Raw genomic sequence first — 26,911 nt, 5'->3', positions numbered from 1 at the left:
GAGCTGATCTACTGGGAGCTCACCAAGACCAGCTGGACTGTGACTGAAAAAGCATGGGATAAAACTGGACTCTCTGAGCATGGCGAACAATGAGGGCTGATGAGAACCCAAGGACAATGGCACGGGGTTTTGAACCTACGTAATGTGCTGGCTTTGTGGGAGCCTAGCCAGTTTGGATGTTCACCTTCCTAGAAATGGACGGAGGGGGGAGGACCTAGGACTTACCACAGGGCAGGGAAATCTGACTGCTCTTTGGGCTTGAGAGGGACGGGGAGAGGAGTGGGAGGAGGGGGAGAAGGGTGGGAGGAGGGGGAGAAGGGTGGGAGGAGGGGTAGGGAAATGGGAGACTGGGAGGAGGAGGAAATTTGTTTTTTTTTCTTTTCTCAATAAAAAAAAAATAAAAAAAAATAAAAGACCTCTGCCTCCTGCCTGTGATCAGGATGTAAACTCTCAGTTACTGCTACGGTGTCCTGCCAGGCTGGCTGCTGCCATGCTGCCCACAGTGATGGTACTGGACTAACCCTCTGACACTGAAAGCAAGCTCCCAATTTAATGCTTTGTTCTGTAAATTCCCTTCAGCACAGCGCCTTTTCCCAGCAATAGAACAGTAGCTCAGTCAATGTCCTGTGGCTGTCAAGGGACTTGCAGTTCCTGCCTCTTTTCTTCTGTGTTATCTCTTCTTGTAGGGCACAGAGGATAATTTCTATTTCAATATCAAATTAGTGGCTCCAAAATGATGGTGAGGTAAAGGAAATACTTTGGAGATCTCCCTGCAATAGAGAAGGGACCCCAAGTTTGTTCTACATCGTAAGGGTGAATACATATTACATCTGAGTCATATGCAGAGCATATTCATAGAAAAATACATGGCGACCACACCACAAACACCATGGAAACATACTTGGCTACCACACCACAAACACCAGGTTGCTCTTGGAAGTCCCCAGCAGGCATGGTGCAACACAATTGCAGTGACTGACCAGGATACAACTTGCCTGGGAGGCAGCGATCTGGGGACTGTACCACAGCCTCCTGGAGAGGGGATGGAAAGTCTAGGAAATCCATCCATCCCAGAGTCAGGGGATTCAAGGTGACCACCACATTCATATTCTCTACAGAGCACCACTCTGTATCCCTTGTGCACTGCCCACTTTACACTTAGGGAGGATGAAGTGAGTTGTGGAGCACTACAGTTGCTGCAATCCATAAATGGAACTGCTCTATACGTGTGCCAGCTTTCCAAACACACTAAAAACGCATTGCTATTCCATAAAACATCAGCCCTTTTAAAGAAAATAAATGTAGGCATGTAGTTTGAATGCCACCTCCTGGCCTTAGTGGGAACTACATCAGTGAGAGTCTTGGGCCCAGTGGAGTCTATGTTTGGATGGGAGGGAACATTGACTGTGACCTGGACTTGAAGGGACCATACCTCTGAAGATAAGGCAGTGTTTTTTCACCTCATTATGATTTCCTGTCACATAATACTTGACATCTTAGGTATATCAAATGTAAACCCGAGATTGGAGACCAATCCCAGTCTAAGGCTAAGATAAAGCAGCCTCATTAGATAGAGATGGTGGAGCTCTGTGTGTAAACACACACACACACACACACACACACACACCACACACACACACCACACACACACACACACACACAGAGGCATGCACACAGCATCAAAATAGATTACATTCGTCCTTACTGCTCCAGAAACTGAACAAAATGACTACTTCTCCTGAAGTATGGAAGGTGTATAATCCTTTATCCAAAGTGCGATTGTGGGTTCGTGCATGCCTGTGAGTGCGTGAGCAATTGTGTGTGTGTGTGTTTGTGTGTGTGCGCGCGCGTGAGGTCAGGGGACAGAAGACAGCCTCCGGTGTTGTACCTCAGGTGCCATTCCCCTGAAGTTTTTCTTTTCTTTTTTTTTTTTAATTTATTTATTTATTAAGGATTTCTGCCTCATCCCCACAACCGCTTCCCATTTCCCTCCCCCTCCCCCGATCAAGTCCCCCCCCCCTCATCTGCTCGAAGAGCAATCAGGGTTCCCTGACCTGTGGGAAGCCCAAGGACTGCCCACCTCTATCCAGGTCTCGTAAGGTGAGCGTTCAAACTGCCTAGGCTCCCACAAAGCCAGTACGTGCAGTAGGATCAAAAACCCACTGCAATTATTCTTGAATTCTCAGTATTCCTCATTGTCCTATGAAGTTTTTCTTAGACAAGGTTTCCAACTGGCCTGGAACAAGCAAGGCAGGCTGGGTTGGCTGGGCAGCACACTCCAGAAATAGGCTTGCCTCCACCTTCACACACAAGCATGTCCCACCACATCTACTACTTTTCCTGCTGTAGTTTATCTTCATTTTCTTGATGATGCTCTCTGTGAATGACACTCAGGGCCTCATGCCCACAAGGCCAGCAATTTATTGATTTAGCTGTCTCCCCAGCCCCACTTTTACCACCCGAGCACAAGCATTTTTCTCAGTTTACACTTTAAAGTACTTTCCTTCCTGGATACGAAATTTGAAACACCACAGGAAAGCACATATAGTAGCATAAGGAAATCTGTCTGTCGCTGGGCTGATTCCTACCCCTAAGGCACAGGGCTGTCTGCAGGGAAATCTCCTGAGAGTCAGCAATCTGAGTACAGTCCAAGCCACCATTTTCTATACGCCTTGCTGTATGTGGTGGTGAGGAAGTTGCCTTCCCATTTAGGGGATGGTAATCTTTAAAATGTCTGGGCCAGGGGCGTACATTGCTGTGCCTCATATCCGGGGAAAGAGGATGGCTTCCCATGCCAGAACTAAGCTGAAACTTTACAACAGTGAATGGAATGATAATAGTCCTGCTAACTACTTTGTGTGTTTAGTGCAGAGTCTCAGAGCAGCCCAGCCCAGCCTGGGACTCTTGCCCTTCCTCCCTCAGCCTTCAGAGTGCTGCTGGTCTTCCAAGCTTAGCACACTGCCACAGCTCAAGTATTCATTTTAATGTAAACACATTCTTAATGCTACTGTTTTCTTCTCGGCCCAGTAACATTTTCATTCCATTTCTACATGTATATGGTTGAATTCCCAAGAAATAAGTAATTTTATCATTGATTTCCCTGCAAAAATTTATTTTATAATGATCCACATCTCTTGAAAAACCATGAATTCTAAGATTGCTATTTTAGGAAATTTAGCATTGACGAGATATTTTAGGTTTTTGCTTGGTTTTCATTGTTAATTAGGGCCTCTCTATGCTATTCAGGCTGTTCTGAAACTTTTTAGCACTAATGATCGATCGTGTAACCCCAGTGTTCAAATAGCTGAAAGTGCACGCATTTGCCACCTAACGCTGATGAAAACTGTTCGCATTACTGCCTGGCATTTGACCATTTTTCTTCATTGTTTCACAACGATTATTTTAATTTGTACATAATTTTAAAATATACATAACTTAATAATAATTACGTTGTGTATATTCCTACGTGTATGTACACATGAATTCCGGCGCCTCCAAATGTCAGGAGAGGTCATACCTTCCTGGAGCTGAGGTATGGTCCTTCAAGGATGTTGGAAATGGATGCTGGAAACTACCTTGGATCCTCAGCAACAATAGAATGCACTCTGAACCACTGAGTCATCTCCCCTGCCAGACTGTAGACTGTTAGATTCCGTTAGCCTTTATAATGTTCATATTTTAAATTCCACTGTGTTTTCCCCTTGGTCAATGACCTGGAGTTGATGCTTCTTTTTTTTTCTTGTTTAGATTTTAGTTATACTTTTAATTATGTCTGTCTGTCTGTCTGTGGTATGCACATGATTGGCAGAGGCATTGACTCCTGATGGGGCTAGAGTTAAAGGCAGTTGTGAGCTATCTGCCATGGGGGCTGGGAGCCATACTCTCATAAACAGTAATGACTCTCTTGTCTCTTTCCTCCTCCCTCTACGCCTTGAGTGCTGGTATTACAGGTGAGGGTGAACATGCCCAGAGGGTCAAAGAACACAGAGCAATTTCCATTCTAGGCAATCATTCTGCCACGAGAGCTATGTCGCCAGTCCCCATACTGTGGCTTTTTAAATTCACCAGTGATTTCTTTTCATGGTATAGCATTCTCATTGAACAGCTACCAGAGAAATCAAGAATATAGCTGGGAATGTGTGCACAGCCAGGGGAGCAATAGCAGTGTCTAGGGACCACTTTTAAAAATCCCCAAATGTGCTCCCACCACATTTGTGAAGAGCTTGGGACAGGGCCGTCAGATGCTGGGCAGATCTAAGTGCTGTAGCATCCTCGAGTCCAGCCTCTGGCAAGGACATCCTGTTCCCGAGAGCAAGTCTCCTGCCAGCAAACCTACCTTACATGCCCAGCTTCCCAAAGGTCAGCAACAAGGGACTAGAGGCTGTTGTTGTACTGTCTGTGGATGTGTGTGCACAGCCAACGACCCAGACCCTGCAGAAGAATCACAAAACAGGAAAAAGGTTGGTCAAAGAATCAGACACATCCTTAAGCTCAGTGCTGAAGACATAAAAAAAGAAAATTTGGAAATATAGCATAGTGTGTGGAAATAGAAATGACGGAGAAAGAAGAACAGGATTTCCCTTGCACGGAGATGTGAGTGTATGTGTCCTGATGTGGGGCTGTGCCTCCCTAGGAGTATGGGGACAATGATGAAGGGATCCCAGAGATATCTGAGAAGCCGGATTCTGTGTTTGGATGTCTGTACAGCAATGGTTCTCAGCCTTCCTATGCTGTGACGTGACTCTTTTTTTTTTTTAAATATTTATTTATTATGTATACAATATTCTGTCTGTGTGTATGCCTGAAGGCCAGAAGAGGGTGCCAGACCTCTTTACAGATGGTTGTGAGCCACCATGTGGTTGCTGGGAATTGAACTCAGGACCTTTGAAAGAGCAGGCAATGCTCTTAACCACTGAGCCATCTCTCCAGCCCCCTGTGACATGACTCTTAATACAGTCCCTCATGCGTGGTGATCCCAACCAGAAAATTATTTCTGTTGCTTCATCATCGCTGTAAAGTTGTTACAGGTAAGAATCACAATGGAAATAGTTTTGGAGATAGACGTTTGCTGAAGGGGTCAAGTCACAGGTTGAACCACTTTTCTAGAGTCAGAGAGATGTGGGACCTTCCTAGCCCCAGCAACTTTGGTTCCCTGAGCCAGGATGTCCTGGACCCATTCTCCAAACACAGGCTGGGAATTTCTGTGAGGAGAAAACAGAGTGAGACCCTCTGCTCTGAGCTGTGCTTCCCACTCTGTGAATTGAGAGCATCACACTGCTCATGTGCTAATTTGGGGGTCTTTAGTGATAATACCTGCTTTAAATACCAGTCACAAGTTCCTGCATATGTGACAGACTAATGTTGATATATGCAATTGGAATTACAGGCTGGCCTTGAACTCAGACATCCAACTGCCTCTGTCTTGTGAATGTTTGCTCCGTGCCCAGCTGTCAAAAATACGCATTTCTAAAGGCAGTCTTCTTCTGGAGAAAGAATAGGGACAAGCAGTTGCTACAGAATTTAGAGACTGATTTCACTTCAACTCTGCCTAAAACCTACTCACTTCCTTCATCTGTAAACGTACCAAGAGCAGTACATGCTGTAGAACAGCCATTTTCAAAAATACACTGAATTTTGTGTTCACTTTTTATGAGACAAATGTTAGATTCTTATTCTTTTGGAAATTATGCTACAGTTAGCTGTACTTAGAAAACTTTACATCTGAAAATTATTCATCAGCAACTCGTTATCAAATTGTTAAGTTTTAATGACTAGATTGGGTATTCAAACTATCCTGTGTCAATACACGTGGAATAACTGATGTCAGTAAATGGAAGCACCGTGTCTCCATGTGGTCAGACAAATCCAGAGATGTTAGAGCAACGTCTCCACAAGGAAAATGCACAGCGCATCCAGGTGCTATCTGCCCTCTCCCAGACAAGGCTGCACAGGGCAGCTCTCCTGCTGATCACTGCAGCATGGCTTCATCCCTCTTTCATACCTCCATCCCTCCCCTGTCTTCGGAACCATCTCCACTGTCTCCACACACTACCTCATCCCGCCCTCCCCAGGCCTTTCTCTGTGCAGTGCCAAGTCACCTTCTACCAAAAGGAAACATATCATGACAATTCCATAACTGACCTTCCACACAGATCATATAATCCAAATGTCATACACAGCTGACAATGACAACATTTTCCTTTCTGTCCTATCCCCAAGCAGTGTCCACGTTGTCTTCAAGGTTCTGGCAACTAGCCTTGTTCTCTGCTCTTAGATCCACTGTTCTCCATGGAAGCAAGCACGCCCACAACTTGGTTTGTGCACGGTCTTGCTTCTATTTGCCATTCAGGACTCAGATCACATGCTAACTTCTGAAACCTTTGGGGGTAACATCACATACGACAATCCCCATCACAACTATTTCCTGTCCCCTTTATGATCTTTAAAGCGCCAATAATACACGGAATTGCTGTGATTACTGATTTCTTCTGCTTACTGACAGTTTGCCTATCTAACACGATATACAAGGACCCGTGCTAGTCTACACAGTGCAGGAACAAGGTGTTCACTAAAGAGGCCACTATGTGAATATCTGGATAAACGTACACGAAGGAATTGATTTGTCTATTTGATATGCCATGCAACACAGTGGTATTTAAGGCAGTAACAAGAGAACATGGTATGGACTTAAGCAGTCTGTGACTTCATATCCTGGAAGACAGAATATCAAACACACTAGCAATACGTTTTAACATGGACAGCCATCAGAAAGAAGTGGCTATGCCACACTCACTTCCTAGGGTTTGAATCAGTGTCTGCTGTGGACCCAGATATCTACCATTTTAATAAGCATGATTCAGTGTCTGTTGTGGATCCAGATTTCTACCATCTTAATAAGCAATCCCTCCAAATGTGATGCAGTCATGCATGGCCCATTCGGGGAAATGGTCTGATGGGGATTGCTTCCATTTCAGTCCTGGTCATTTAAAGGGACCCCTACAGGGTTCAGTCATCTGGGGAGTCTATGAATGCCATTGTTTTACAGTGTGCTGCTCTTTGCTGCGAACTGCTCAACAGGATGTGTTCCTACAAGGCATCACAGACCAGCTGCTGGTCACACAGATGGGAAGAGAAAAGGAAATGACTCACCTGGTGAGTCCCACATGATCTTGTCACTCTACTGTACTGAATATAAGGATGGAGTAGTCTGTCTGCATCCAGTCAAGTCAAAGATGTGCAGTGACATCTTCCTTTTCTTTGTTCATTTCACAGACCCTTTATACACAGCCATGTACACATCACACACACACACACACACACACACACACACACACACTCACATTGGTGGCAATGATGACTCACATACTGGAAACAAGGGCTCATGTCAGCTTCTTGTCAACATTCTGCGTGTTCTCTCTGCAGGTCTGCTGTTCTTCTCATAGAAGAGACCTGACATTGATAGACAGAGGACACAAAGTATCACTGACAAGAAGCATTTGCTTTTGGCTTTCTTCCCAGGGGTGGTCAGATAATCCAGAATTCTAGACAGATAACAAATGAAGAGCAGGTCCACTTGAATGTACTCCCACGGGCATGTTATGGGATAATTTAAGCATCACAGTATATAATGATGACAAAGGAGTACTCCTTTAAGAAATGGGTGTTTCTTAGTAGACACAAACGCATGAGTAAATCCATTAATAAACAAAAGATAAAAGGGAAACTTTACTCAAAGACAAGCAATGCTTGTATACTAGTAACTGCACAGGGAAGTAGGTATCAGAGCAACACTTAGCAGGCGTCATGGTTATAATAAACATGGAAAGAACCATACATAAAACACCCCCTCTGTACAAGTCCACAGCAACACTGCTAAAATCTGCATGACTGGATGGGAAAACAAGAGGGAAAACACACGAGTACTAACCTTTTCCTTTTTGTGTTGGGGAAAATAATATTAGATATTTTGAAAATAATTACCTAAGTATTCTTCATAATACAAACCTTTCTGGAGTTACACATACATACCTAACTCTTCACATGTATCCCCTTCTTTCTCTCCACCGTGATCTCAGCACCTCCCTGATGGAGCTAGCTGGGAGGTAAAGGACTATCTCTATGATTCCAAAGATGCCATTGGGGCAAACCTTTGACCTGTGGCTGCCTTAGAAATTTTCCCCCAAACTGGGTGTTGGACATTTGTTTCTGTTCTCATAATTCACTTGCAACTTCAAAGTACTGAATTTTAAACACAGCAAATATATGTTAGCATCAAAGACATTTTCATCATAGAGAATGTAATTAAATATTTTAACCTAAAAGATTCATCAATAACTCTGTCTAAATTTAACACAGACAGCTGACCACAGTGAAATGAATGTGTGGAAGCTGTAATTTAAAATCCCTGTCACTGGAGATAGCATCAGGAAATATGAAATAATTAGGAAAACTCTGCCCACTTCTCTGTAGTGCCTAGACACTGAATGGGACAACTCATTGCTGAGAGTAAAGATGTATAGATTCATCGACTGTGGCGATATTTTGTTTCTTCCATGACAATAAAGCTTGCCTGAGAATCAGTGTGTGCAGATAGCCACTAGTTAGCCACAGAAGACAGGCAGTGTTGGAACTCACCTTTCCCAACACTTAAGAAACAGAACTCTGTGAGTTCAAGGCCATCCTGGGCTACATTAGATTGATCCAGTCTAAAAGAGAAACAGAGTCAGGCAGTGGTGACTCACATCTTTCATCAAAGTGCTTTGGTGTCACACACCTTTAATCCCAGCACGAGGGAGATGGAGAATGAAAGGAATGTGGCTGGGAAAAGAGAGGAATATAAGGTGGGAGGAGATAGGAGATCCAGGCAGTCAGTCTGAGGTCTTGTAGAGACAGGATGCTCCATTTGGTCTGAGGATTTTGTCGAGGAAAGAACTAGTGTCTGGCTGCTCTGCTGTTCTGATCTTATAGCTCCAACCACTTAATATCTGACTCCAGATTTTATTATTAAGACCAATTAGAACTCACGCTACAATCACCTTCATGCAATGGAAGATACAGGTGTCTGTTCTCCTCATACAGTCCTATAGATCCAGTGCAATACCAACAGAACTCTAACAGACTTTTCATAAACTAATGGGCTTAATCTGAAACTCACAGTGAATATGAAAAACCCCAGCTTGAAACAACCTTATAAAGGAACAAACTTGGAGGATGAACACATGATTTCCAGACTCCTTATAAACATAGAGAAATGTAGACAGTGTGCCTGATTGGAAATGACAATAAGACAGAAAAGAATATGAAGGGGACAGAAGAGTCACACATGTGTAGGGGACACCTTTAGCAAAGACACAAAGACACTTCAGTGAACAAAACATATGCTCTTCACGAGGTTTTCTGGGACTCTTGGTGGTGGTAGGGAGGTACAGCCCAGCACAGTGATCAGCAGCCTGAGGATAACCCTGTCGCTTTGATGACCTTGACCCTGGTAAAGATGAATCTAGAATGCAGTAAAGAATTTCAGAAACAGCCAGGATGAAGCAAAGGTTGTGAGCTTATTAATCCTGTGGATAGAAGCTCACACAGAATAAGGATGGCTCCTGCATGATGGCCTGAGAGTGGACTGGAGAGAGACTTGAGATTAGGTGTCATTGCAAAGGGTATGTGAGGTGGGCAGGGAGGGAGGTACAGTGGGAGAGGGAGAAATGGGAGGATTTTTATGGCTCTAAAGTTACATTGCTGAAAGAATGTAATTCAAAAAATTTCAAGATTAAATTACATTAAAGCCTATATTCAGGTTTTTAAATTAACTATAAGAATATTTTTACTCTTTAAATGGGTTCTATTTTTCCATTAGGAAAAAATATTCAATAGCTTATTAAAAAGTAAAAAATGAAAATAAAAAGCAATGCTTTTAAATGTGCTTATTCCTTATAAAATTTCTTTCAGTAAATTAAATTGTAAGGTGATTATGTGACTTAGGCGAGAGAATAGAGTGCTATCATCATCCATCTCAAGGCTATAAGTACTCTGCCCCTAAGTAAGCATAACTGTGTTTTTTATTTTCTGCTTTTGAATGCTTTTCCACAGGGAAGTCTGTGCACCACGTGAGTACCTAAAGCCCACAGAGGGTACCAGACTTTATGAGATCTCTCGGAACTGGAGTTACAGACAGTTGCGAACCATCGGGTAGGTGTTGGGTATCAACCCTGAATCCTCTGGAAGACATCCAGTGATATAAAAGAATGAACCCTATCTTCAGACTCTAGTTTATTTGTTGTTATTTTTAAACATTATTTGGGATGTCTTTATGAATAATTGCATCATATCTGCAGGTAATTTTGGCTCTATCAGTTGAGTTGAGGTTTCTTGAATGTCAAAAAAAAATGTAAAAATGATTACAGGGTGAGGGGCTGTGTGTTCCCTCTCATATCCCCTTCAATGCCCTGTCTTTCTGTCTTATTTTGGGACAAACAGACCTCCCCATGCACAAATATGAATATAGACAAACGTATATCGCAGGATACAAAAGTCAATCTAGAGTGAACAAATGATCTACACAGGACTAGGGAGACATCTCAGAAGTTAAGAGTGCCTTTTGCTATTGCAGAGGACCTGACTTCAGTTTCCAGCACCCAGTTCCAGTCTCTGAGCAACAGTGACAGGAACCCCAATCTTCACCCTTCTTTAGTGAAGAAGGGTTAATATTTTAAATTAAAATGAGTTTTGTGTCCCAAAGATTAAAACAATTGTTTAGTCTGCACCTTAGCTCCAAAGCAAACCAGAATTCAAGCTGCAGAAGCAGTTTAGCATTTGTGCTCCAGGGCAGGTGGGATTTCTGAGTGAGGTGAGCTGGATTCAGCTATCTGGAGCACATCCTGGCACTTATCTCAGCCGGGTCTCCCTGACTCTCTAGAGGCAGTATGACACCCTGCAGAGTGGAGCAGCAGGTTCTGTTATCAGGCACTCCTCTCCTTGGGGGCAGGAAAGGCCTGACCAAGGACCTCTCCCCAGTTGCCTCTGGAAGACCTCTGTGGGGCGTCTGCAGCCTCAACATCATCCAGGTCCAGATTTTATTTTCTTTCTGTGAAAAAAGCATAAACATATCATCGACCCCAAATATATATAGGTCGGGTTTTTTCATAATGCATTGTAAGGGCTTTTTCCACCTTGCCCTAGCAAAGGTCAGCTTGGTGTTATCATGTCAGATCCGTTTGCATCAGGATCTGCTTACAACTTTTATGATTTGCTTTGAAGGACCCTTGTTATGCTCCACAATTTTTTTTATTAGCCCTATATGCAGTTCTTCCATTGGAAGAGCCATTTGTAAAATTTAGCATAAAAGGCACGCCCGCAAGGGACCCAAGGAGCTAGTGGCAGCGGGGGAGGCCATGTGGACCAAGGCGCTGAGGGCAGCAGGCCTTGGCGCCCCAGGCCCCCCCCCTGCCGCCGCCATGGGCATCAGCAATATGCGCCCAGGAACCCGCCTGCGGGGAGGATCAAGGCAGAGGGTTCAAAGGCTGGGGAAGTTCTTGGAAGGCGGCCACTTGGGAGATCTGTTCCTTCTCGAGAGTCTAATCCAGCACTGCCCTTGGGAAGGAGCTCCCCAAGGAACCCCCACAACCTCATGCTGGAGGCAAGAGTGGACATGCTCGGCTCCAGTATGATCATCAATGGCCCGGCTGCAGACCTCGGTGCTAAAGAGGCCAGCAGGCCCTCGAAGAAGCAGCCTGGCAGCGTCCAGAACCCTGGGCCATCCACCGGAGACCGAGCCCCTCAGCATAAAGGACAAGATATCCAAGTGGGAAGGCAAGAAGGAGCCACCTACTCCTGAGCCTGCCAGGCCAACGGAGGGCCAAGAGAACTACTTGCCACCCTGCGGGGTAGAGCGGAGAGGCAGCGAGGTCACCAGAACAAAGAATGGGTTGAGGCTTGAAACAGAGAGCTTGGAAAATGACAGCAGAAGGACAGCAAAGACCACGTGTCAGGACACAGACCGGTGGCCAGGCCTGAGGCAGAGTGATGGGCAGCCGGAGCCCAGCCAGCGCCGAGGTGTCGAGCTGAAGCCCAGTGACTTGCGTTTTCAGAGTGACCACCTCTCCGCGCTCAAACAGGTCAGGAGACTGGAGAAGGCCTTGAAGGATGGCTCTGCTGGTTTGAACCCCCAGTTGCTGGGGACTTGTTATTCCCCACACTGTCTGCCTGACAAAGCAGAAGAGGACCAGCACATTCCCGAGAGTCCTGGAAGTGGGGGTGCTTTTGCAGCTGGCCGCAGGGCCCACCCCTTGGAGGACAAGGAGCCAGGGGCTGAGGCTTCAGAGAAGTGTAAAGGCCAGGAGAGTGTATACCCGGGCTCCAGGCAGTGTCCCCGAAGCCTTTCATCAACCCCCTTCCCAAGCCCCGCAGAACGTTCAAACATGCAGGAGAAGGGGACAAGGACAGCAGTCCTGGGAGCTCAGGCATTGGCTTCAGGAAAGAGAAGAGAAACCTGCCTCCCCTGCCCACTTTACCTCCCCCTCCCCCACCGCTACCCTCCTCCCCGCCTCCTACTTCCGTGAATAGAAGACTGTGGACTGGGAAGCAGAGACCCAGTGCTGACCACAGGAAGTCCTATGAGTTTGAAGACCTACTGCAGTCCTCCTCTGAGAGCAGCAGGGTGGACTGGTACGCACAGACCAAGCTGGGACTCACATGCACTTTATCGGAGAACGTCTACGAAGACATTCTAGATCCACCTATGAAGGAAAATCCGTATGAGGACATCGAGCTACATGGCCGCTGCCTGGGCAAGAAGTGTGTCTTGACTTTCCCTGGATCTCCCACCTCTTCCATCCCGGACACTTTCACCAAGCAATCCTTGTCCAAGTCTGCATTTTTCAGGCAAAATTCAGAGAGAAGAAACTTCAAACTGCTGGACACCCAGAAGCTGAGTCGGGAGGAAGCTGGGTCCCCAGTGAGAGCCAGCCCCCCCTAAACAGCTAGCAACCCGGATGACACTTTCTTTAACCTCGGAGACCTACAGAATGGCAGGAAGAAGAAAAAGATCCCCAGGCTGGTATTGCGGATCAATGCCTTTTATGAGGCCCGGAGAGGAAAGAAACGGGTGAAGAGGCTATCCCAGTCCACGGAGAGCAACTCAGGAAAAGTGACAGACAAGAACAGCGAGTCTGACAGCGACACCGAGGAGAAGCTGAAAGCCCACAGCCAGCGCCTGGTCAATGTGAAGTCCCGCCTGAAGCAGGCCCCTCGCTACTCCACGCTTGACCGGGATCTCAGCGAGTACCAGTAGAGGCAACTCTTCGAGTACTTTGTGGTCGTGTCTTTGCACAAGAAGCAGGCAGGGGCTGCCTATGTGCCAGAACTCACCCAGCAGTTTCCTCTGAAGTTAGAAAAGTCATTCAAGTTCATAAGGGAGGCTGAGGACCAGCTGAAGGCAATGCCCCAGTTCTGCTTTCCTGACGCCAAGGACTGGGCTTCCATCCAGGAGTTTACCAGTGAAACATTCTCATTTGTCTTAACTGGAGAAGACGGGAGCAGAAGGTTCGGTTATTGCCAAAGATTGCTGCCTGGAGGCAAAGGGAAGAGGCTTCCTGAAGTTTATTGCATTGTGAGCCATCTGGGATGTTTCAGCCTCTTTTCAAAGTTCTTGGATGAGGTGGAAAAGAGAAGAGGCATTTCCCCTGCTCTGGTGCAGCCCCTCATGAGGAGCATCATGGAAGCCCCTTTCCCAGTCCTGGGCAAAATCATCGTTGTCAAGAACTTCCTGCCAAGCTCGGGGACTGTTGTGATTGAGCTGTGTTGGCCCCTGGACTCCCGGCTGGAGCACGTGGATTTTGAGTCTCTGTTCTCCTCCCTCAGCGTCTGGCACCTCATCAGTGATTTTGCCTCCCTGCTCCTGGAAAGGAGGGTCATCTTCATTGCGGACAAACTCAGCACGCTGTCCAAGTGCTGCCATGCCGTGGTGGCGCTCATCTACCCCTTCAGCTGGCAGCACACCTACATCCCAGTGCTGCCACCCGCCACGATTGACATAGTGTGCTCACCCACGCCCTTCCTCATCGGGCTGCTCTCCAGCTCACTGCCGCTGCTCAGGGAGCTGCCACTGGAAGAGGTCCTTGTGGTCGATCTCATCAATGATCGGTTCCTCAGACAGATGGAGGACGAGGATTCCATTCTGCCCCGGAAGCTTCAGGTAGCCCTGGAACACATTCTGGAGCAGAGGAATGACCTGGCCTGTGACTAGGATGGAGGCCCACTGGACTGCGTGCATGGCCCTGAGTTCAGCCCCTTGAATGCGGTGGCGTCTGAAGCCTTTGTCCGATTCTTCGTGGAGATTGTGGGCCACTATTCCTCGTTCCTGACCTCGGACGAGGAGAGGAGCCTGCAGCGAGAGGCCTTCAGAAAAGCTGTCTCCTCCAAGAGCCTGCGCCGCTTCCTGCAGGTCTTCATGGAGACCCAGACTTTCCGTGGCTTCATCCAGGAGCGGGAACTACGCAGGCAGGATGCCAAAGGTCTGTTTGAGGTCCGAGCCCAGGAATACCTCGAAACCTTGCCCAGCGGAGAACACAGCGGAGTCAATAAGTTCCTAAAGGGTCTGGGCAATAAAATGAAGTTTCTCCACAAGTAATAACCCTCATCTTGGTTCAAGGGAAGACCTCCTCCACTGGGACCACACATTTCCAACAGAGGTCTGAGAGGCTGTGGGCTGAAGGCAGTCCCTAGCCCCAGCTCCTCCTAGAACGGGGCCTGCGAGCTGGGCACGTGGCAGGTGCTCAGGACAGCCCTGGAAGGGACCTGCCAACATGCAGCTGTTGTTACTGTGGTCGGTTCTGGGATCTTTATATCTAGGTATTAAAAGAGATTAAAAGAGAAGGAGAAGAAAGGCGTTTGGGTCTTCATTCTGTCTTGCCAGGGCTAAGAAAACTCCCTCCTGCCCTACCTCATCTCTTCTGGGTCAGCTGTTGACAGCTGTGGAGCCAGGAGGAGGGAGGAGATAGGTAGAGTGGCTGCCACCACCCATCCAGGTTCTTGTGGACTGCTCTATGACGCCACCTGGTGGCAGAGACCGTGAGCTTCGCTGTTCTTGACTGGGGTTTTTTGCCCCTTAGAAGGAAGTCCCGTAGACCTGTTCTTGCCCTAATACCACACATAAAAAGAGGAAAACTTGTTAATTGTTAATAAAATATTCTTAGGGTCCTGAAATGGATATCTCCTGTGGCCTAACCGTGACACTTAGACCTCTGCTGTGAACCTATTCCTCATAGCTGACAGACCTTTCAGGCTTCTGTAGTTGGTTCTCTTATTGAGAGGGAAGAGCTGGACAAGGTCACAGTCAGATGACCTGTGTGGGACAGTGGGAGTCTGTGAGTCCTGTGTGTACACAGGAAGGGTCTCAGGCTGGCCTCGGACTACCACCCCAATACTGTGGACACCCAATGGATTGTATGAGAAAGTAACTTCTAGCCCACATGGCCTGGAGTGGGGCGGGAGTAGTGGGAGGGGGTGTGGCTGAGGCGTTGGGGGAAGCCTGAGTGAGAATGTGAGCATGGGGGCTCACACAAGCGCCTCGGTTTAGTTAACTTTCATGATAGCAATGCTCTGTGTATTTTTATACTGCCCCTAAGTGATCACTTTTAGGATTTTGGAATATACAGTCTTTTCTAACTTATTTTCTATTATACTGTTTTACTTAAGAACTCCAAGTGAATGAATAAACAAATATCTTTATCAACATTCCTAGTGAGTGTATAATATTCTATAATATTATGAATGTTTTTGTATTTGATATAAGCATAAAAACAAAAATAAATTTGGGGAAATGTGCTAAAAATTAGCATAAAATCCTTTAAGGGATTTTTTGCTATAACATTAGCAAAATACAGTTGTGTGAATTGTAGCAATGATCTGGGAAAAGATTATTGTTTTTGCCTTTGAATTGAGCAAAGACAATTGTCCAGGAATCAGTCTTAAAATTATCAATGAATCTATTGTTTAGTATAAGAAACACTGATCATAGTCAATATTCTGTCAAACAATTTTTCAGCTTTTATCCTGTCCTTTTGTATCAGACAGGCTACTGTTTTAAATTAAGAGTTTAATATCTTAACTGGCAAAACTGGGAAGGTTTAGCCACAAACAGCATTTTTTTATAAAACTGTTGTAGAATAAGTTTGTACTTAATATACACACTTGCCATAGCTGAATTATAATTAATATACTGTATTTGTTGATTATTGCATACTTTACCTTTTGATTTATATTTTACCTGCTTGAGTATCTGTTAGGCAGCTTGCTTAAGCTTTCTATTGAAAACTGTTTTTTTTGTAAGAATTTTATCTATTGGCTCAAGGTCCCTCATAAGACTATTATAACTAGAGCTTTAACCATTGGACATCCAACCAAAAGTTTGCAAGCTATCCTCCTCTTAAGTTTTAAGTCTGCCTTACAGATAGGAAAATGGAAAAAGGAAGCATTTTAACTAATAATGCTGGCCTCATTAGACACCAACATGTAGAAGAATGAAAATAGATCCATATTCATCTCCATGTACAAAACTTAAGTTTAAATGAGCCAAAGGCCTCAGCATATAAAAATTATGTTGAACCTCACAGAGAAAAAATTTTTTGAAGTACACTTTGCCACATCTCAAACACAGCCTCAGTGGCACAAACATTGTGAGAAACCATAAACTAGATCTCTTGAATTGAGAAACTTTTGTATAACAAGGCTATAGAGTGGGAAAAGATCTTTACTTACCATAAATCCCTTTCAAAAATATATGAAGAACTCAGGAAATTAGTTATTAAAAATTAATCCAATAAGAATATTTGTTACAGACCTAATCTGAAAACTCTCAGACGAACTTAAAAATGAGAGACACCTAAAAAATGTTTAAGCAGAACATCCTTTAGCCCTCAGAGAAATGCAAACCAAAACTCTGAGATTTTATTTTATCCTTGCAAAAATGACCAAGATTAAAAATTACTGCTAACAATTTATGCTTAAGAAAATGTGGGTAGGGAAAAAACTCCATTGCTGGAAGTGCAAACTGACAGTCACCTTTGGATCACACATAGTATTGAAAAACCTGGATAAACCAGACTCCCTCATCAGGAAGAGAAGGATCAAAAATCCAGGACTAGCCTGTTCAGCGACCCTGTACCAGGAACTGTCTGAAGACAAAGCCAGACCTTTACCTCGAAAAACGGGTTTTCCAGCTGCAATTATCACAGTACTGTTTTAGGAACTAGCGGATTATGACCCTGGGAGTGGTCCCAAGGCAGGCAGCTGTCCTCCTGCGACCACCACTGTATTTTTGGAATTTATGACCCTCCTGGACCACTGGGCTGTGGCCCCTTTTCAAAAATTTTCTCTTTAGGTCACTAGAGGCTGAACTCCTCCCCCCACCCCCCCCCAACTAAAGCCACGTGCACTACCTCAGCAAGGATGGCCTCCAGCGAGCCATGGGGAGACCTGAGTGAGAGTCTCCCCAGCACTGGGGGACCCCCATTATGTCTATTTTTTTAAAATTAGGCAAATATTTACCTCAAAACTTAGCAATAACCCTTTTGGGCCTAAATACAAAGTTGTTTAACCATAAGACCATGGGCTCAGACTTGCTTACAGCAGAGTTACTTATCATAGCCAGAATCTGAAAATAACCCAAATGTACCTCTTTTACACCTAGGATAAATGAGACATCATCCTTTTAAGTATCCATGAATACCACAAAATATCTTGGAATAACTTTAAGCAAGCAGGACAGAAGTTTGAGTCCCGTAATCTCTGCGTGTGAAGGCAGAAATGTTTTTTATTTTTAACCATTATCACTTGGTAGAGTATAACTCCTGCCCTTGATAAATTTAGTGAGAGGCTGGAGTCTCAGCAGTTTAGCCTGGAGCAACACCTGTCAGCAGGAAAGAACCTCAAGCTGAAACAATACGACTCCCACCCAAGAGCGGGCCGTACAAATGGAAAAACTTGTATGAGAATTTTAAATCTTGAGAGATCCCCTACTTTCTTGGGAAAGCAGAAGAAACACAGCAAAAATGACAATTTTACTGAAAGCAATCTACAGATTCAGTGTAAATGTCCATTAAAAATTATAGCAACGGGCTGGAGAGATGGCTCAGTGGTTAAGAGCACCGGCTGCTCTCCCAGAGGTCATGAGTTCAATTCCCAGCAACCACATGGTGGCTCACAACCATCTGTAATGAGATCTGGTGCCCTCTTCTAGTGTGTGGGCATACATGGAGGCAGAATGTTGTATACACAATAAATAAATAAATTAAAAAAAATTATAGCAACATTTTTCACAGAACTCACATACAGATTTTAATGTAAATGTTCATTAAAATTATAGCAAAACTTTTCACGGAACTCGAAAGAACAAACCTCAACTTTATGAGAAAGAAATGAAAACTCAGGATAGCCTAAACAATTTTAAAAATTTTCTGAATGTATTACAATCTTTGATTTTAAAACTTTTTTACAGAAACACAGTACTGAAATTAATCTACCTTAGATATAAACTTAGACACCTACAAACTAAAGATTTTTGACCAAGAAGCAAGATTTTTAAAAATGGAAAAGAAGCATATTTACTGTCCTAAATGAAGCTGCAGCTTTTTGAGTCTAGATTCCTTTATAGCAAACCTGCCTGTCAGCTTTTGCTCCATATGGCAGGGGGTTAAAGACATAGGCTCTCTAGCCCTAGCAGCCAGCCTGCTTGGCAGGCATAGCTGTGTGGATTGTACCCTAACTTCTCGCATCTCGAGGGACTCCCTTTTGAGTCCGCAAGCAAACACATAAAGCAAACACATAAATCTCTCTTTTTGACTCTTACTCCTCTCTCCCTGATTGATTGATTTTTTTTTTTTTTTGAGACAGGGTTTCTCTCTGGCTTTGGAGCCTGTCCTGGAACTCGCTCTGTAGACCAGGCTGGTCTCGAACTCACAGAGATCCGCCTGCCTCTGCCTCCCGAGTGCTGGGATTAAAGGCGTGCGCAAATTCCTGTATGAATTTCTCTTCCTTTGAAAGTCCCATATCTTTTTGGACGACAGTGATCCTGCGCCTACCTCATTCTGCAGATGTGTCTGAGTTCTACAGCCACAGAATCTTCTTTTTTCTTCTTGTTGTTGTCCCGGGACCGCGCATCTTCATCCAATAGTTGGCCGTGCTCCGAGTCACTGGTTCGGGCGCCACTGTAAACCGCTTTGGGTGGGTTACTCAGTCTAGGGTCTGTAACCCACCTGGCAGTTCAGCTATTCCAGGGTCCCGGAGAGGCACTATCTGGAAGATATGGGGGGAAAGAGGAAGAAGGCTAGGTAGATTTGTCGAAGCCTGCGCTTATTAGAGACAGGTTTACAGTTTATATAGGGTAAGGAATTGGGGGGGGGGGCACAGGGGCCTGGACTCTTGTCGCATGGTTCACGTAGTTCACGTTGGTCACTAGGCCAGGAGGTTACATTCGGTCAGATCACATAGGCGGGGAACTCACAACTAGGAGTTGACACACCTAGTTCTCTAGATAGTTTGGAATGTGGGGCGGGTTCCACTAACAGATAGCTCTCCATTAACAGCCAATTTGGGTATGGGGTAGGCTCTGTCAATAGAACGATTCCTAACACAATTAGGGGTGTGGGGTTCTCTGCAGACTCCCCAGGGTGATGGTTCCTGTAATGACTTCAGGAGGAAACAGCTCCTGACACCCTATCTTCAGACTCTAGTTTATTTGTTGTTATTTTTAAACATTATTTGGGATGTCTTTAGGAATAGTTGCATCATATCTGCAGGTAATTTTGGCTCTATCAGTTGGCTTGAGGTTTCTTGAATGTCAGAAAAATGTAAAAATGATTACAGGGTGAGGGGCTGTGTGTTCCCTCTCATATCCCCTTCAATGCCCTGTCTTTCTGTCTTATTTTGGGACAAGCAGACCTCCCCATGCACAAATATAAATATAGACAAACGTATATCGCAGGATACAAAAGTCAATCGAGAATGAACAAATGATCTACACAGGACTAGAGAGACATCTCAGAAGTTAAGAGTGCCTTTTGCTATTGCAGAGGACCTGACTTCAGTTTCCAGCACCCATATGGTGGGTGACAGATGTCTGTAACTCCAGATCCAGGGGAACTGACAGTCTCTTCTGGTCTCAGTGGGCATCTGCACTCAAACGTGTATATGGCACACACAGACATACAGGCAGACCCTCAGTAAATAGGGAAAATAAACCTAAAAGAAGTCCAAATTACAACCTAAACATGAATCTTGTAGCAGAATACAATTGGATGTTCAGGTTCATGAATTACAAACAAACTTCTTAGATACGGCAAACCCCCTTTCATTAAATGAAGAACAGGAGTGTTAAGAATTCCATAAAGTGAGAAAATGTCTATTCTTCCAAATATATGATAGAAACATATTTTTCTTACCTGGGAAAATGAATGTGGGAAATTGTATATCAGATGACAGTCTTCTTGTATCCAGAATACAGAAAGCTTCTAAAGGAGACACTAAGAAAATAAACAATTCAGGAAATAAAACTTGACCAGAAGGGTGAGTAGATGCTCCACTAAGAGAAACATACAGCAGCAACATGCTTAACACTTAGGGAAGAGAGACAGGTGATTCTGATGGGACTCTCGACACCCATATAAAATACTCAGAAATAAAGACTTGTCATACAAAGACCTGGCAAGTTTGTGGAGGATGACTCTCAAATACCCACTGCTGGTGGCCATGGAAAACAGGATGATAACTTGGAAAAATCTTTTTCTGTTTCTTCATATGTTAATTGTCATCTGGCCATCACAACCCAAATATATAACCTGGAGAAAGAGGACATATTTTCTTTTAAAGACTTATTTATTTCAGTTCACAACAGCTTTATATACAAGACACTGAAATTGAAAACAACCTCAGCAACAGGCAACAGGCAAAGACTCATTTCCCAAAACCAGCACGGCAGTTTTCAACTGTTAACTCCAGTGCCAAGGGATTCAATGTCCACTCTTGGCTTCCATGAGCAACAGGCATGCATGAGCTCTTCATACCTATATGTAGGCAAGCATATATACACATGAAATAAACTAAATTATAAAACTTGCCGTGTAGCTATACATTGCTACACTATTTCATATTAAGAATGAACAATTATCATGGGCAACAAAAGAGATAAATTTAAACATATATTCAAGATGAATGAAGGCCAGATGTCTCTAAACTCTGGTTTTATCCTAATACATTCCAGCATATATAAATTTGTCTATAATATCAGATTGTTGTATTTTTCTGCAGACAGGGTTGGGCAGTGGTTGGGTATGAGAACCTAAGTAACATAAAGAAACTTTATGGATTGGTAAATAATAATGAAACTTATACCTACCTGAGTATAAGAAGATGTCTATTGTCATTATGGGGAAAAGTGGAAAAATACAAATTACGTTTTATATTTGGTGACTTGGACTTCAGAGATTGCCCCATGGTTAACAGGACTTGCTGCTCTTACAGAAGACCTGGGCTGGGTTCTCAGCACTCACTTGCTGGCCCACAATGGACTGCATATCTGTTTCTAGGGGAAACAACACCCCTTTCTGTCCAAAGCAGCACACCCTGATCCTGAAACCAGAGCAAAAGAAACATACACTGACCCTGAGACTAGAATCAATTCACTGGCCCTGAAACCAGAGCCCAACGTTTTAAAAAGGCCAGTGAAATAAACACACTTTGTCCCTGAAACCAAAGCCACAGAAACACACTCTTCCACTTACCAATTCAGCGAAACAAACTAACCAATCTCTCAGCATAAAAGGAACCAATCCCAGAGCAGGAAAACAAGCTAATCACTGAGCATGAAACCACCCTGTACCTGTTCAGTTGGGAGCTGCCTTTCCCACTCTTGCAGGGTCAGCCACCTCCTGGACTCTTCCCTCCCAGTGAATCTCTTAAATGAGGCTTGGGTGAGACCTTCTTTGCCTAAGAAGAACAGAGAAGCAATGACTTCAACTGGAGCCAAGCAGAGGTGAGGGGAGCAGAACTGGAAAAGTTTCTCCTAGCAGAGCAGAGTTGTTACTCTTCTGAGGATCTAAGGAGAGCTGTAACAACCTGGCTGGGGTAACCCTCCCCTACCAGAGCAGAGCTGTTAATTTGGGGCAAACTTTCCCTGAAGCAGGGCTGTGAGCTCCTAAGCTTAAGGTGAATTTGTGATATTCATTGATGCCATCTTAAAAGGATTCCTCTAGCCAATACTGGGACAAATGGAGCATGGAAATAGAGAACGGCAATAGAGAGGAAAACAGTTTAGGAAAATGGGTGTTGAGCCATACTGATAAAAGTCAGCACATGAGTAAAGAACTATGGAGATAAGTAAGCAGTGTACTACACACCAGGTCATCATTGAAGAGGACCAGGAGAATTATAACACATAACCTATCACAGCAGTAAGTGATTAACTAACTTTCACACATATATATCCAGGGACATATCTGCACAAGCATGAGCATATACACAACACACACTAACAATTGTCAATGTAAACACACAGCTCTCACCTCGAAGGAAGAAGAGAGTTCATTCTGGAGTCAAATATCTGTGAGTAAACATGAGTGAGACAGGTTTATGTTAGTACAAATTACATGTCACAATGTGGAAACAATTTCATGAAGTTTTTATAATAACAGAATGAAGAAACTGTAGACTCTCCTTCAGTGCATTGGAGATAATATTAAGTAGACTATTATGGTAAAGCAGAGAAACCTCAGCTACTAGCTGCTATGTGATGACACACAGTACTTTGACTCGCAGAAACTTAGAGCTTTGTTAAGGAGACATATTCTGATATTTTAAATGTCAGGTCCAACGTCATCTGTTAGTGACAAGGTGTTAGGTAAGTCCAACACAGGGGGCCCAAGGATTGGCTACTCATGGGCTCAAGAGAACACAAAGGAAATTGTAATTAGGCCCTGGGACTGCGACTTCCACCATCTCCATATCACTGCAGGTCTAAGAGTCAATCAATCAGGCTTTGCAGACCAGCCTCTGCCAAGGAATTCCTGTACAAACACACACACACACACACACACACACACACACGACACACACACACACGACACCTCTCATTCTCACTCTCCTAGCTCCCTGGTGTTTACTGAGAGCTCAAGGGGTACAATCACGTTACAACAGATTCGTCTCTGACCACACACAGGATGGTGAGAGCTCCTAAATTATGTGGTCTGAATGAGATTCCTGTGACGATGGCCATGGACTTGTCTCTGGGACATTTCTCTCATTTGTTTCAGACTGTCAATAATAACCTGTAAATGCCGATAAGAAAATAGCGACAAACTGCATTACACATCAAATAACGTTTTCATCATGGGGTAATCCATGCTTTCAACAAAATATATCCTTTGTAAGTTTCATTGACACTTGTTTCCTGACAGTTTACAGAAGATTTAATAATTTGTTCACAGAAAAAACAATACGTATCAATTTGTTTAAAAAATAATAGCAGTTATAGATGAATCAAAAAGTACAAATATTTGTGCATTATCCCGACAGATAGATCCATAGTGCTGATAGGCCGAGAGATTTCCAAACATTGCTGAATTGGAGACAACCTGTCTTAATGAAGGACAACTATGTTCACGGCTCAAACAATTCATTATTAGTAAGATGTCTGTTGATTCAAAACTGAGCTACAGATTCGATGCACTAACAATAAAATAGCACTTACTCTTTTTAAAAATTCTCGAAAAACCAAAAAAAAAAAAAATTGAGTGGAAGCCGGGCGGTGGTGGCACAAGCCTTTAATCCCAGCACTCGGGAGGCAGAGGCAGGCGGATCTCTGTGAGTTCGAGACCAGCCTGGTCTACAAGAGCTAGTTCAAGGACAGGCTCCAAAACCACAGAGAAACCCTGTCTCGAAAAACCAAAAAAATATAAATAAATAAATAAATAAATAAATATAAAAATTGAGTGGATAATTCTAAACATTGTAGACTAAATATATAGCTTGTGTAAACCTTAGAAACAGACAAATGTTAGAGAACAGCATTGCCTGATAGGAGACCTCTGTTTGAACCTACAGTAATTGGACCAGCATGCTTTTGAATCAAAGTTGGCAAGAAAAAGTCCAAAACCAACATTCCACGCTCACATCCACACATTTACAGACCACTGCCTATATCGAGTCAACATTTTTCCTGTGTCTGATGCTGGCATCAAGCTTGTGTGTAGTGCGTGTAGTGTGTGCTGAGAAGAACTGACCATACTCCTGCTGCAGCCTCCCAGGCACTGGGATTACTGGCATATGTACCATGATTGGATAATTGGAGAACTGATGTTTCACAAATAAACAAGGCAATTTGATGCATAAAGATGGCCTTTCAGGAAGCAATACTGAGGCAAGTGTATATCCAAACCCACAAATATAAACTAGGACCTACATCGTATCATATGTGAAGACCATTCAAAATAAATTACAGATGTAAAAATATAAAAATCAGCCTATAAATGTCAAACAGAACACAAGAAGAAAATCCCTGTCACTGAGTGCCAGGCAAAGATTTCGCAGACAAGACACCGAATAAAAACCGTAATTGAAGAACTAGAGAAGGTGGGATCTTACAATTTAAAATCTCCTGCTCTTCCAAAGACATGGATGAGAATTGAGATGATAAGTCTGAGGCTAGGAGAAAAGTTAGAAATACATATATCTGATAAAACATTTCTAACATTTCTATGAAACATACGGAAAACCTCAAATGTCAGCGAGCAATCTCACGCACAGAGTGGGAAGTCGGGATCACAGAGTGCTCATTTGGCCTCATTTCCCTCCTGCTCACTCTCCCACAACTCCCCTCCTGGACAATGGCTCCAGCACAGCCCTGTACAGAACAGCACAGGAGGAGGCAGAATGGTCCCAAGTCTCTCTCCTTCCGGAGAAACACAGGCTGCAAGCCCCGAGGTAGGAGTGGTCCTACTTGGGTCTGGAATCCCCGCATCTGCCTCCCAACCCTCAGAAAGATTCTGGTGCTCACCTCCGGGAATCCATAAGCTCAACTCAGTCCAAACACCAGGAACTGAATGCTCCTTTCCAGGACATCGTCCGGTCGCCATTTGAAAAGAGTCGCCATAATGACCCCGGTTTCTATGAAAACCGCAATGCTGCCTCCCCCTTAGTAACCAGGAATGGCTCCGCCCAGCCCTCCCTTACTTCCTCTCAAAGGAAGAACTCTTCACCCTTGTTTTCACCCAAGAAAGCATACCCATTAGAGAAACTGTCCCCACTACGAATGCAGAGCTTTTCTTTTTTTTCCGCTCTGTGAACAAAGCATATCCCTAAAAGCCCGACCACATTGTACTCACCAGACCATGGTGGTATCTATGGAAATGTCGTCACAAAGATGAACATTGCTGTCACGGTGACAAATGAGCAATTTTATCCAATAATTAGCTATGCATATATAACCTCATCACGGGACTTTAAATTCTGGGACACCTTGCACAGAAACATCCTGAAAAAAGAAAATCAAAGGTTAAAAGTATTGTTTTGGAGATGCCGGGGCTCGAACCCGGGGCCTCATATATGCGAAACATGTGCTCTACCTCTGAGCTACATCCCCACACCTGGTAACAGTTTCATCAAAGCCCTTGTGAAGTCAGAGGAACCGAGCCAACGTTCAGAGTCTCTGCAAGGGTCTGCATCAGGTCCTTTGAGCATACTGGATTCCAGGTTGAGTTTAGTGCTTTGATAGGATTCTTGGGACATTTGTTGCATGAGAAAACAATCTATTTTCAATCAAAGGAAAAATAATAACAATAAAAATAATAACAACAACAATTATAAGAACAAACCTTATATTCTTTGAAGCATGGTAAGCTAACAATGAATGATACTTTGAATTACTCAGTCCCATCAATTTTACTTCAACTTTACCTGCAGGTGGTTCAACATGCCAGTATCATGGGGAATTAATAATAATATGTTGCTGATATGCGGTCATGTTTGAGAGTATGAGTAGCTTCCTGAAACCCTCTCTAGCATACCTCCTTTCTCTTTTAAAAGACGCCTTAGTTTCCGGGCTTGAAAGGCAGTTTTTATAATCTTGGTCAGGCTGCTCATTTTGTTTCTTAACGTTGCCAATACTGTCCATCACTCCATTTATGGCAATAACTAAATGTGCGGTAGCTATTGGTTCACAAAACCCTAAGGTGCTGTCACTTTCTGCATGTTTATGTATCTCACCGCATGCTTTGTAAGTTTCAAAAATGAGAGGTTTTCTGAAATATGTCCTCTTTTCATACATCACTTAGTATATGTCTCAATATACAAAATCATTAAATAAATATTTCATGTATGTTCAGATGAGTTAGAAAAGTGAGTATTTTTAAAAAGAAAACAATCATTTTTTTTTCATTTACATACCATCCAAGTTTCTATTCCCTCTCCTCAGCCCATTCCCTCTTCTTACCCGTCCCCCCAACCTTCATCTACTCCTCAGAGAAGGCAAGGCACATTGCCCAGAGGAATTTATACCTGGGGCTTTAATTTAATTCATTGGTCCATGTGTCTGCTTTTATGCCAATACCAAACTGTTTTTATCACTACAGCGCTATGGTGAAGTTTTAATTCAGGGATGGTGATGCCTCTGGAAGTTCCTTTATTGTACAGGATTGTTTTAACTATTCTAATTTTTTTTTCACATGAAGTTGAATATTGTTCTATTAGTCTGTGAGCAATTGTGTTTGGATTTTGATGGGCATTTCTTTGAATCTCTAGAATGTTTTTGGTAAGATTGCCATTTATATTATGTTGGTCCTACCTATGCAAGAGCATCCATGAGCGTGGGAGATCTTTCCATTTTCTGATATCTTCTTCAGTTTCTTTCTTTAGAGACTTAAAGTTC

General features: G+C 43.8%; 2 long non-coding RNA genes, 1 other non-coding gene and 1 pseudogene across 3 annotated transcripts; 1 reads left to right on the top strand and 3 right to left on the bottom strand.

Moving 5' to 3' along the window:
• Positions 1-447: 447 nt before the first annotated feature.
• On the bottom strand, positions 448-7,385 carry LOC121436908. Its single transcript, XR_005972874.1, has 3 exons — positions 7,341-7,385; positions 4,337-4,431; positions 448-770 (listed from the first exon to the last, which is right to left on the bottom strand). It is a non-coding gene; the product is annotated as an uncharacterized LOC121436908 (long non-coding RNA).
• A 2,990-nt stretch (positions 7,386-10,375) lies between these two features.
• LOC121436907 lies at positions 10,376-20,497 on the bottom strand. The gene is made up of 3 exons (XR_005972873.1): positions 20,436-20,497; positions 19,077-19,290; positions 10,376-11,083 (listed from the first exon to the last, which is right to left on the bottom strand). It is a non-coding gene; the product is annotated as an uncharacterized LOC121436907 (long non-coding RNA).
• Positions 11,233-15,737, top strand: LOC121436905 (annotated as a pseudogene).
• A 5,058-nt stretch (positions 20,498-25,555) lies between the features above and the next one.
• Positions 25,556-25,627, bottom strand: Trnaa-cgc. Its single transcript has one exon. It is a non-coding gene; the product is annotated as a tRNA-Ala (tRNA).
• Between the last annotated feature and the right edge of the window lie 1,284 nt (positions 25,628-26,911).

Source organism: Microtus oregoni, unplaced genomic scaffold (assembly GCF_018167655.1).
Source record: "Microtus oregoni isolate MIOR12 unplaced genomic scaffold, Mior012 000050F_006, whole genome shotgun sequence".
In the NCBI taxonomy this organism is placed as follows: Eukaryota; Metazoa; Chordata; class Mammalia; order Rodentia; family Cricetidae; genus Microtus; species Microtus oregoni.
Note: the sequence above shows the minus strand (reverse complement) of the source record. Positions and strands in the feature narration are given on the sequence as shown.